The sequence below is a fragment of the Musca domestica genome, unplaced genomic scaffold (genome assembly GCF_030504385.1).
Source record: "Musca domestica strain aabys unplaced genomic scaffold, Musca_domestica.polishedcontigs.V.1.1 5, whole genome shotgun sequence".
NCBI lineage: Eukaryota > Metazoa > Arthropoda > Insecta > Diptera > Muscidae > Musca > Musca domestica.
In genome coordinates this window covers 16,374,108-16,382,331 of record NW_026712346.1, presented here as the reverse complement: position 1 = coordinate 16,382,331, position 8,224 = coordinate 16,374,108, and the positions used below count along the sequence as shown (strand labels likewise).

General features: G+C 42.8%; 1 non-coding gene and 1 pseudogene across 1 annotated transcript; both read left to right on the top strand.

Annotated features, from left to right (window-relative positions):
- The first annotated feature begins 1,520 nt into the window (after positions 1-1,520).
- On the top strand, positions 1,521-1,699 carry LOC131805274 (5.8S ribosomal RNA). The gene has a single exon (XR_009343608.1). It is a non-coding gene; the product is annotated as a 5.8S ribosomal RNA (ribosomal RNA).
- Positions 1,700-2,057: 358 nt separating this feature from the next.
- LOC131805293 (large subunit ribosomal RNA) overlaps positions 2,058-8,224 on the top strand; it is a 9,826-nt pseudogene continuing 3,659 nt past the window's right edge.

Here is an 8,224-nt window from a genome sequence, read left to right as displayed (position 1 = left end):
TGAAATTCTTGGACCGTCGTAAGACTAACTTAAGCGAAAGCATTTGCCAAAGATGTTTTCATTAATCAAGAACGAAAGTTAGAGGTTCGAAGGCGATCAGATACCGCCCTAGTTCTAACCATAAACGATGCCAGCTAGCAATTGGGTGTAGCTACTATCATGGCTCTCTCAGTCGCTTCCCGGGAAACCAAAGCTTTTGGGCTCCGGGGGAAGTATGGTTGCAAAGCTGAAACTTAAAGGAATTGACGGAAGGGCACCACCAGGAGTGGAGCCTGCGGCTTAATTTGACTCAACACGGGAAAACTTACCAGGTCCGAACATAAGTGTGTAAGACAGATTGATAGCTCTTTCTCGAATCTATGGGTGGTGGTGCATGGCCGTTCTTAGTTCGTGGAGTGATTTGTCTGGTTAATTCCGATAACGAACGAGACTCAAATATATTAAATAGATGCTTTCAGGATTATGGTGTAGAAGCTTTTATAGCCTTCATCTGCGACCGCAGTAAAATGCGTTAGTGGTTGAATGTGTTTATAGAAGTGGAGCCGTACCTGTTGGTTTGTCCCATTATAAGGACACTAGCTTCTTAAATGGACAAATTGCGTCTAGCAATAATGAGATTGAGCAATAACAGGTCTGTGATGCCCTTAGATGTCCTGGGCTGCACGCGCGCTACAATGAAAGTATCAACGTGTATTTCCTAGACCGAGAGGTCCGGGTAAACCGCTGAACCACTTTCATGCTTGGGATTGTGAACTGAAACTGTTCACATGAACTTGGAATTCCCAGTAAGTGTGAGTCATTAACTCGCATTGATTACGTCCCTGCCCTTTGTACACACCGCCCGTCGCTACTACCGATTGAATTATTTAGTGAGGTCTCCGGACGTGATCACTGTAACGCCTCGTGTGTTACGGATGTTTCGCAAAAGTTGACCGAACTTGATTATTTAGAGGAAGTAAAAGTCGTAACAAGGTTTCCGTAGGTGAACCTGCGGAAGGATCATTAACGTGTTCCAACCGTATAACAAACAGAACTTTTATTCTCCATATTTTCTTCTGCAAAGAAGAAATTTGGAAATAAAGTTAAAAACAAGAAAGAAGAAGACCAATCATAAACTTTTTTCAATGTACTGGTTTACAATTCGAAAGAATATAAAATCATACATTGGCATAGTTGTAAAGAATTTAATTATTCCATGCAACTATTCGATTATACTCAGTGTACTGTTTTGATCTTCATTGATCGAATACATACATTGCATAACAAAAACATACAATTACAGTTGTACTTATATTTAATATAAGTTAATGTCCTTCTTCTGTTTGCTCGACATATACCACCGAGTGGAGAATGTCGATGTCAAGCGGTTGTTTGGACTAAGACATTCGCAACATAAATTGTATGTATAAAAAACATAACTTATTGAAGAAATTGATATATGCCAATTCATTTTGGTGTATTTTTGATTTCTTTCAATAAAAACAATTTTGACTGTATACACAAAACACAAAATAAATTATCACTCTAAGCGGTGGATCACTCGGCTCATGGGTCGATGAAGAACGCAGCAAACTGTGCGTCATCGTGTGAACTGCAGGACACATGAACATCGACATTTTGAACGCATATCGCAGTCCATGCTGTAAGGTACTTTAATTAATTTTAGAGTGCTGCTTGGACTACATATGGTTGAGGGTTGTAAGACTATGCTAAATAAGTTGCTTAAATAATCAAATCATCAAATGATTTGTGTTTTGAGCACATGTTATATTACTGGATTCTGTATATTCATCATTTGATGATGAATAAAGAATTCATAATATTAATAGTCAAGATAGAATACCTCATTGAAAAAATCCTAGTATTTTCTCAAATACTTATATATTTTTTCAATCGATTGAGGAAGGTCTAGCATAAAATGATTTTTTTATGAAACTAGAATTGTCTCTTTTGAATTGAAAAACGAAAAATTTCATATACCGAAAAGAAAGGATTTTTTTCATTTGAAAATGATGGTGTTTCTATTTAATGTATAACTGAATAGTATCTGTTTTATACAACCTCAACTCATATGGGACTACCCCCTGAATTTAAGCATATTAATGAGGGGAGGAAAAGAAACTAACAAGGATTTCCTTAGTAGCGGCGAGCGAAAAGGAAAGAGTTCAGCACTAAGTCACTTTGTCTTTATGGCAAATGTGAGATGCAGTGTATGGAGTGTTCAATTTCTAGTATGAGAAATTAACGATTTAAGTCCTTCTTAAATGAGGCCATTTACCCATAGAGGGTGCCAGGCCCGTATAACGTTAATGATTACTAGAGAACATTTCCAAAGAGTCGTGTTGCTTGATAGTGCAGCACTAAGTGGGTGGTAAACTCCATCTAAAACTAAATATAACCATGAGACCGATAGTAAACAAGTACCGTGAGGGAAAGTTGAAAAGAACTCTGAATAGAGAGTTAAAAAGTACGTGAAACTGCTTAGAGGTTAAGCCCGATGAACCTGAATATCCATTATGGAAAATTCATCGTTACGATTGCTATATGAATAATATAGTGAGAATGGCGTGCATTTTTTCCATATAAGGACATTGTAATCTATTAACATACACAATTTATCATAAGATCGATGGCGAAAGTTTATTCAAATTAGTATGCTTGCGTATTAACATAGAATAAGTGCTGTCGATTGGATAAAGTGTTGATAGATCTATTATATATAGCGCTTGAATACTTGTATTCTATAATGGCACATTAATCTTGATTTTTGTGTTTATTATATGCGCTTATATGATTTACAATGCGAAAGATTCAGGATACCTTCGGGACCCGTCTTGAAACACGGACCAAGGAGTCTAACATATTTGCAAGTTATTGGGAATTTAAACCTAATAGCGAAATTAACATAACTTTTATGGGATTAGTTTTTAGTCTATTTATAGTCTATTAATTCAATCCCGGGGCGTTCTATCAGTTATGCATAATAATATTTATATTATTTATGCCTCTAACCAGAGCGTACCTTGAGCATATATGCTGTGACCCGAAAGATGGTGAACTATACTTGATCAGGTTGAAGTCAGGGGAAACCCTGATGGAAGACCGAAACAGTTCTGACGTGCAAATCGATTGTCAGAATTGAGTATAGGGGCGAAAGACCAATCGAACCATCTAGTAGCTGGTTCCCTCCGAAGTTTCCCTCAGGATAGCTGGTGCATTTAAAAATTATGTAAAATAATCTTATCTGGTAAAGCGAATGATTAGAGGCCTTAGGGTCGAAACGACCTTAACCTATTCTCAAACTTTAAATGGGTAAGAACCACACCTTTCTTGGTATGAAGGTGTGGTTGTGATATAATGTGCCCAGTGGGCCACTTTTGGTAAGCAGAACTGGCGCTGTGGGATGAACCAAACGTAATGTTACGGTGCCCAAATTGACAACTCATGCAGATACCATGAAAGGCGTTGGTTGCTTAAAACAGCAGGACGGTGGACATGGAAGTCGTAATCCGCTAAGGAGTGTGTAACAACTCACCTGCCGAAGCAACTAGCCCTTAAAATGGATGGCGCTTAAGTTGTATACCTATACATTACCGCTAAAGTAAATGGTTTATATTCAATTTCGGTTGGATTTTAAACTTTGAAACTTTAGTGAGTAGGAGGGTACAATGGTGTGCATGGAAGTGTTTGGCGTAAGCCTGCATGGAGCCGCCATTGGCACAGATCTTGGTGGTAGTAGCAAATAATCGAATGAGACCTTGGAGGACTGAAGTGGAGAAGGGTTTCGTGTGAACAGTGGTTGATCACGAGTTAGTCGGTCCTAAGTTCAAGGCGAAAGCTGAAAATTTTCAAGTTATAATTGACAATTGCAAAATTGTGTGATTAAACACTTGAATAATTTTGAACGAAAGGGAATACGGTTCCAATTCCGTAACCTGTTGAGTATCCGTTTGTTATTAAATATGGGCCTTGTGCTCATCCTGGCAACAGGAACGACCATAAAGAAGCCGTCGAGAGGTATCGGAAGAGTTTTCTTTTCTGTTTTATAGTCGTACTACCATGGAAGTCTTTCGAAGAGAGATATGGTAGATGGACTAGAAGAGCATGACATTTACTGTTGTGTCGATATTTTCTCCTCGGACCTTGAAAATTTATGGTGGGGTCACGCAAACTTCTCAACAGGCCGTACCAATATCCGCAGCTGGTCTCCAAGGTGAAGAGTCTCTAGTCGATAGAATAATGTAGGTAAGGGAAGTCGGCAAATTAGATCCGTAACTTCGGGATAAGGATTGGCTCTGAAGATTGAGATAGTCGGGCTTGATTGGGAAGCAATAACATGGTTTACGTACTCGTTCTGGGTAAATAGAGATCTCCGGATCTTGTTCCTCGGATAGTTGCTATGTAACCAATTGTGGAACTTTCTTGCTAAAATTTATTGGGTTGCATCGCAAGGTGTGTACTCTTTAAATTATAACGACTATCAATTAACAATCAATTCAGAACTGGCACGGACTTGGGGAATCCGACTGTCTAATTAAAACAAAGCATTGTGATGGCCCTAGCGGGTGTTGACACAATGTGATTTCTGCCCAGTGCTCTGAATGTCAAAGTGAAGAAATTCAAGTAAGCGCGGGTAAACGGCGGGAGTAACTATGACTCTCTTAAGGTAGCCAAATGCCTCGTCATCTAATTAGTGACGCGCATGAATGGATTAACGATACACACATATCGTTACAGCTCCTAATAAAGTGTGTTTTATTGTGGTTTTTCATTGAAAAATCTCTAAAAAAGTGTTTAAAAGTGATCAAAAGTGTTTTAACTTCAATTAATAATTGAAGTTTTGTGAAAATTTGGAGAAAATCGGTAAGTTTTTACTGTTTTTCCAATTTAGTAATTTGCCCAGCAAATTGTTGTTGTGAAAGTGGGGCTCCGCTAGCCACGTGCTTTTGGTGTCTCATCTGACCTTCAATAGTTTGTTTTGGTTTTGCAGCGCCATCTGTTGGTGGATCGCTGTTGAATTTTTGCTTGGCGCCATCTATCGGCTGATAGTGGCAATTGGTATAGTTTTCTATACATATTATATTGTAGTTACAAACCACATATTTACGTGTGGTTTGTAAAGCATATTTTTAGGCGTTTGCTTTTGTCTGGTGGTTTTACCTGCTAGATAAGAGTAAGCGCTATGCCGCCTAAACCGTCGACTCGTAGGAGTCGCAAAAAGGCGGAGGGAGGTACAACTCCCTCCCCGTCTGGTGAAGAGAGTGAGTCCTCTTGTGCAAAGAGGAAATGTGTCGCTGGCACCGCTGGCTCTGCTTCTGGCATGAGTGCCAGAGGTAAATCCAGTGGTGAAGAGAGCGTTGTTGCCGTTAAGGCTGCCAAAGGGGCTGATGGTGCATCAGGCAGTAATGCTACTGGTGTTGTCGCCACTGGTGTTGTTGCTGTAGGTGTTGCATCGGCCTCCAAGGCTGTTAAATCTGTTGGTGGCAATGACTTCTTGAAGCCATTGCCTGTTTCTGCTGCTGCTATGTCTTCGGACATATTGTCGAGCTGCGACGAGGCTGAATGCGCTGCTGTTAAGCAGAGCCGACGCTCTCGCCGTAGTGGTTTTGAGCCGGTTTCGGCTGCATCTGCCATTGGGCAGATGCATGAAGCCAAATCGGCTTTGCTGTCCGTCTTGATGGACAAACATTCCCTTTCGAGCGCTGCCTTGAAGGATGTTTTGTCCCAGACTGCTCGTTTCGAGCAGTTAGTTGTGTCGTTGGTGGCGGAGAATGAGCGTCTTCGTGGGCGCTTAGACGTTCTCCCCCGTTCTGTTGATGTGGCTGGTCGTTCCACGGCGACCGTTGGTGCACCTATGGTGCCTCGGGTGCCTACCCGGGCAGCAATGGAGCCCCTTCCCAAGCCTGTTGAGACGTGGTCTGCTATTGTGAAGCCTAAGGACTCCACAGTAGCACCCAAGGATGTGGTAAGAAGGTGGTCTCCGAGGTGGGACCTAGTTTGGCGGACCTTGGTGTACGTGTACACCAGGTTAAAGCTGTTAAGGCCGGCGGTGCGATCATTCGTACCCCCTCAGTCGCAGAGAGGGAGAAAATTGCAAAAAATGCAAAATTCTCAGAGGTAGGCTTGGAAGTTAGTGTCCAAGATAAGTTGGGTCCTAGGGTCGTGGTCCAAAATGTTGATCCGGCTATAAAACCGGAAGTTTTCATGGAGGAGTTGTTTTCCCTTAACTTCAAAGGGAAAATGACCAAGGAGGAATTTACCAAGAGCGTCCGAATGATTACTGGTGCCTGGAAAGACCCCAGTAGGTCGGTTAACGTCATCTTGGAGGGCAAAAGCCGAGTGGTGGATGCTTTGTTGGCGGCTGGGAGGTGCTACATCAAGTGGTTCTCCTTCTTGGTGCAACCACATGATGGGGTCCCCCATTGCTACCGCTGCCTAAGCTTCGACCACAAGGTCCAGCACTGCCGCTTCACACGTGGAGTGTGCCGTAGGTGCGGTGAAGAGGGGCATACGGCGAAGAGGTGCAAGAATGCACCAAATTGCCGTAATTGTGCGTTCCGGGGTAAACCCTCAGAACATCTAATGATGTCTGAGGCTTGCCCGATTTATAGTTTGTTGGTGGCTAGGGCGAAATCTAAGCATTAAGATGGATTTAATCATCCAACTTAATTGCAGACGATCGAGCGCAGTCATGTCTGATTTGGGTGTTACGATGCGTCGGCTAAACTGTAGGTTCGCATTGATTCAGGAACCTTATTCGACTTTTGGTCGAATAAGGGGCCTGCCTGCAGAAATGCGGGTATTTCCTGACTCGAGGTGTCATTCTGCAGTTGTCGTCGACGATAGTAACGTAGATTGTGTGCTTGTGGATGCGAGTGATTTTGGTGTTTGTGTGTCTGTGAGTGGTGAATTTGGTGTGTTATTTCTTGCGAGTCTCTATTGCAAGTTCGAAGAAGCGTTAGAGCCGTACCTTAGGTACATGGATGCGGTGCTACTACAGGTGAGTAGCCATCCTGTCATCCTCGGCTTGGACGCGAACGCATCTTCTCCCATGTGGTTCAGTAAGATAACTCGGCAAGCGCGGAGTTATCAGAACTACACTAGGGGGGAGATGTTGAGTGAGTGGCTCCTTTCAAGGGCCATGCATGTGGTGAACCAGCCGAGTGAGGTTTATACCTACTGTACGGTTAATGGCTCTAGCGATATCGACGTAACATGCTGTAATGATGCTGCTTCGCGGCAGTTTCGTTTTTCATGGAGCGTTGATGAAGAACTGGGAATTAGTGATCATAACCTAATCCGTATAGAGATGTCGTATGATGAAATAGTTGAATTTGTCAACCCTTCTGTTCGTTGGCGTTTGGCGAATGTTGATTGGTCCGTTTACGGGCAGCAACTGGTCAATGCCTTCTCGAACATTTCGCTGCGAGAATTTTCTTCTCTTCCTGTCGATGAGCAAGTAGCATTGTTAACCAACACTGTTACTAGCGTCAATGATATTCTCTTCGAGAGATATAGCCGATCGAGTTCTAGGAGGTTGAGGTGGTGGAATAGAACTCTGAGTCAGAAGCGTAAAGTTGTAAGGCGTCTCAGGAAGAAATTCCAGAGAGCCAAACGACGGAACGCGGATGACGTTGGCGTACATTCGGCTGCCTATAGGCAGTGTCTGAATGAATATCAAGACATGATAGCTAGTGCGAAAGATGGTCAATGGCAGTCTTTTGTTGCGAGAAACCGTGATGACCCATGGGGTCAGCTGTATAAGATTTGTAGATCCCAGAAATCGGTTGATGTTTCTGGTATTAAGGTAGATGATAGAGTCCTTACCACGTGGACAGAGTGTGTGTCGGCCCTGATGGCTTCTTTCTTTCCAAGGGTGGACCTGTGGTTGCCTCCTCCACAGGAGGAGACTGCTATTGTTCCAGAATTGGAAAGAAATGAGATCGATCAGGCTGTAGCCTTGGTTCGCTGCAGGAAGTCACCAGGCTTGGATGGTTTGACCGGAGAGATGTGTAAAAGCATCTGGAAGGCCATTCCGGACTACCTGGAGACTTTGCTCTGTAATTGTATTCGCTCAGGTGTTTTTCCGAGGTCGTGGAAGGCTGCGAAAGTCATCGTCCTTCTGAAATCTCCCGATAAGGTCAGGAGTAATCCTCGATCTTATCGAGGCATCAGCCTCCTACCAGTGCTTGGTAAAGTATTGGAAAGGATAATGGTGCAGAGA